Below are 4,159 nucleotides of genomic sequence, written 5' to 3'. Positions count from 1 at the left end.
GTTTGGAAGTAACAGTAGGCAGGATGCCTGGCCTTGTGAATGGGCCCCCAGCTCCGCTGTCAGAAGGCCTGGGTCATTTCATCTGACTCACGGCTTGCTGGGCATGAGTCATGCTCCCTCCTGCGTGCTAGGCCACACTTCCCCCGTCTCCCCTATAAAATGGGCGTGTTTATTATTCCTACCACACAGGAGGGGCAAGAGGCTTTGAGAGTCCTTGATAATTACACAAAAATATTATTAAAGCAAAAATAAGCTGCGAGTATGTTTTCCTTTTTGCTTTCTGGCAGGGCACAGCTAGAAGGGGAGGTTCCCTTGGGCTACTGCTGTCACCTCTGGACGCCTGATTCCCTGGCAGCAACATCCTAGGAACCGGATATGGTCATGAGGGTCGCTCTGCATGTGGAGGCGGGAAGAGGGAATCGGGGCTACTTGGCTGGGAGCAAGAAACGGAGGAGGTGAGGAGCCTGAAGGTCAAGAAGAGAAATACGGGATAGGGATGCGGGAAGAGTGCGGAGGACCACAGTGCTCTCTCTAGGCTGGGCCAACAAGTTGTTCCTGAGGGTTATGGGATGTCAACACCGGTCATTGAACTGGGCTGTGGCAAGATCTGTAGTGTGTGTCAGTGAGCTGCTGGATCTTGGATGCAGGGCAGCCATTGTCTGGAGACTGTCACCCCAAGCAACTTTGCTCCGTTTGAACTTTATTTTTCCTCCTTTTTACAGTGCGCGATAGATCCCTGGTGGTTTTGCCATGGCGTTATTATGTAGTGAAGACCACAGGGAAACTGCATATGTGCATGGTCCTTGGATAGAAGCAGAGTTAGGAAAGAGGTAACTGGCTTGTTAGGCACAAAACCAACTCCTGGACCTTGCTCTTTGGGGAGGAAGCCTGGCCGAGCTCAAGATCTTAGGTGGATCTAGGAGAATGGCTGGATGTCTGGAGCATGGAGATCTTTACCTAGGCCGAGGCACGGCACATTTGCACTTCAAGGCCTGGCCACTGACCTGTCTTGGCCTGCCTATGATCTACTTCCTAGTCCATCTGAGACAGTTATGTTTGAAAAGACTGCTGTGCCTCCATTCTAACCAACCATTCTTTAGCACCACATTCTGCATTAGAGTCCCAGGAAACTATAGTTACATGGGTTGGGGGCCTTGAAACTGTCTCTTGGAAGTCCATCTTGATGTCCTAAGTCTGTCGGGGATCCTATGTAGGAGGTTGTAAAGGTGCTGTCGAGAGAGAATCTCTTGAGTTACCTAAAGGCCTTTGGGTAAAGATTCATGTAAAAATGTCATGGAAGTGTTTGGTTTACGCTGGTTTCCTTGGGTTTACGAATGATTGCGCTTGCCGACTTGCTTTAGAGTTGGCATCAAAACCACTTGTGCTTTAGATAGTATCGTTTCCAGAAGGCTTACATACACAAGCAAGGGAATGAATAGATGGCAGCTGGACCCAAGTAAGTGTAGCAAGTAAGGAATTCTATGGGCTATTGAACTGACCTGAAACCAACCTCAACCAACCATGGGTTGACAATGGCTATCAGCTTCCACAGAAATCATTCAGGTATTGTTCCTGTGTTTGGAGAGCTGTGTTTGTAGGACGCAGCACATGAAACCAAGGTCAACCAGAAAAAGACAACCTAAGAAGCGCCATTCAGGTCATGGGGATTGTGAGGAGGGGGCAGGGTGGAAGGTCCATCTAGCCTGTGTCCCAGGTTCACTCTTCCATTTACTCTATGACCTTGAGGTCCGTTACGTACTGGGAAATTATGTGTAGAAGTCAGGTGCTGAAGTTTCTCCTGGTTCCTTCATTCTGCTCTTCATTCAGAAATGTCAGCTTTGCTGTTGATTGACGGGTGACAGTCTGCCACTCTATCCTGGAGTCTACCAACAAGGCAAGAAATGATGTGCCCTGCAAGAAACGATGTCCTTACACTGTTGATGACCCAAAGGGTAGCAAAAGATTGAAGGGGGTGTGGTAGAGGTCTCCGATGAAAGTCTTCATCTCCATGTTCATATTTTTCACATGTCAATGGCTAGCCAAGCCTTTTGTTGTATGGCTTTCCCAAGGAAATTTTCAATTTCAATTCAATATGTTAAAGTCTCAAAGCTTAGAACATAACACATGAGTGGCATTTCATAGATCCTACAGTTCTGTTCACTTAGACAAGGACAATGGGGCTTACGAAAGCTTACCCATGGGACTTGACCAAATAACAGAGCCAGGAAGTCTTAGAGCCAAGGCCACGTCCCAGATGCCCACTGTTTCCTCGTACTCAGTTTGGTTTGTATGTTACATGTTGGAGCTTGGTCCTTGGCTCGCTATCTATCTCTATCTATCTATCTATCTATCTATCTATCTATCTATCTATCTATCTATCTATCTATCCATCCATCCATCCATCCATCCATCCATCCATCCATCCATCCATCCATCCATCCATCCATCCATCCATCTATCTATCTATCTATCTATCTATCTATCTATCTTTTCTGGATTAGAGCATTGCTAAGCGTGTTCTTGGACTCTGACAATTTTGTGGATCTGTACTATTCATTCCTGACCCAGTGTAGATTGTGTGCTGTTAATTGAACTCTTGCTCATAATGTCTGCTGTTGCCTTTAAGAGAACAGCAGCCGTCAAGTGCCTGGGGAGACAGGGAGAAGCAGACTGGGTCAGCTTGAGCAGATTGGCTGTCTCTGACACATTCCTCTACCTTGATTGATATTTGTGGGATTCCCCATCCTCGGTGGTTTTTCTGTGCAGCTGCCTTGGTGTGCCTCTGACTCTATTGTTTTTGTTTGTTTTTGTGTTTAAACGATAAGTTCCCCACACCGTCCTCCTGAATGTAGAACTGAAACAGGCGATCTTCAGAGAGTTTTGTGAAGACTACAAGCAGGATTTTTTTTTTTTTTCAGACAATTCAAGGAGGATCAATGAGCTGTCCTTTGGGTCAGCGTGAAACCCAGATAGTACAAAGTCACCCTTTGGTAAAGAAAGCTGTCCTCCTTGCCCTCCCAGAGTTTTCCATGGTCATACCCAAATCTGCTCCAAGAGCGCCCTCTGCTGGATGACATCAGACCCCCAACAGTCTCAGTCTTCTTGGAAGCCAACTGGAGTTCTGAGAGAACAACAACAATAAAAAAAACCCCAAAAAGGTCAGAGGGGGAAGGGGAATAGGGGAGGGAGGGAATGCAAGGGGAGGAAGAGAGGGAGAGGGGAGACTTCTACACTGGGGACCTCTGAGCCACCTCTCTTTAAACACCATCCTAAAATAAGATGCGCTCAATCCACGAGGTCACAATGCCTCTCCATTTCTGTTTCAGTGTGTTCACTTAACCCTAAAAGATCATCACATGGTTTAAAAAGAAAATAATAAGAAGAATAAGAATTAAAGGAGAGGATGAAGGCCCACTGAAATAAGAATAAATTAAGAACGTTCCTTGTTACTGATGCTTACTTGATGGATTACTAAAATCATTTCATAAAATAGCTCAATTTTTATGTTCATGTTTGAGCCTCCTTCGGTTACACTCCTCATCAGCGATTCACTGTCTTCCACACTGAGGAAAGAACTTTGGAATTCAAGGTGTGTTTATAAATTCAGTGACTCATTATTGTGTTTGCATTTCATTTAAGTATATTTATTTCAAATAAGACCATAACCTCAACGCACTTTTTAGAAGAAGAAAATACACTGAAGAACCTTAAAAGTATATTTGAATATCTAAGTCATGTTTTACATTAAGCATGGCTGGGCCGATGATCTTTTTTTGTGTGTGATTTTGAGTAAGGAGAGAGCCTTCCTTCAGTAGTCTTCTGAAGACAAGCCTTGACTAGTAGATAGAATTCCGTCTTTAGCACTGACGGTAGTGTTAGGAAAATAGGGACTAGGAGGGCTGATAATCATTAAAGTGTCATGTCCAGGGGACCAAGAGAAGCAGTGACTAATGACATCCTCATAGGGTGAGCATATTCCTGTGCATTAGTTGCTAGAGCTATGACTAAAAATTGAATAGTCAATCTCAATGAAACTCAAGACCCACATGGGAAAATGAGACCCCAAAAGAATGATATTGCCAATGACCAGTCATTGGTGAAGCCCAGACTAGAATCTGGACTGTTTAGAGCACTGGCCATCACCCAACCATACCTTTGG

General features: G+C 45.0%; 1 long non-coding RNA gene across 1 annotated transcript; it reads left to right on the top strand.

The window, feature by feature from the left end:
- The first annotated feature begins 256 nt into the window (after positions 1-256).
- LOC146895605 (uncharacterized) lies at positions 257-3,949 on the top strand. Its single transcript, XR_014997484.1, has 3 exons — positions 257-455; positions 3,022-3,158; positions 3,327-3,949. It is a non-coding gene; the product is annotated as an uncharacterized LOC146895605 (long non-coding RNA).
- The last annotated feature ends 210 nt before the right edge of the window (positions 3,950-4,159 follow it).

This window comes from Myodes glareolus, chromosome 2, assembly GCF_982192425.1.
Source record: "Myodes glareolus chromosome 2, mMyoGla1.1, whole genome shotgun sequence".
Lineage (NCBI taxonomy): Eukaryota > Metazoa > Chordata > Mammalia > Rodentia > Cricetidae > Myodes > Myodes glareolus.
This window is presented reverse-complemented; position numbering and strand designations above follow the sequence as displayed.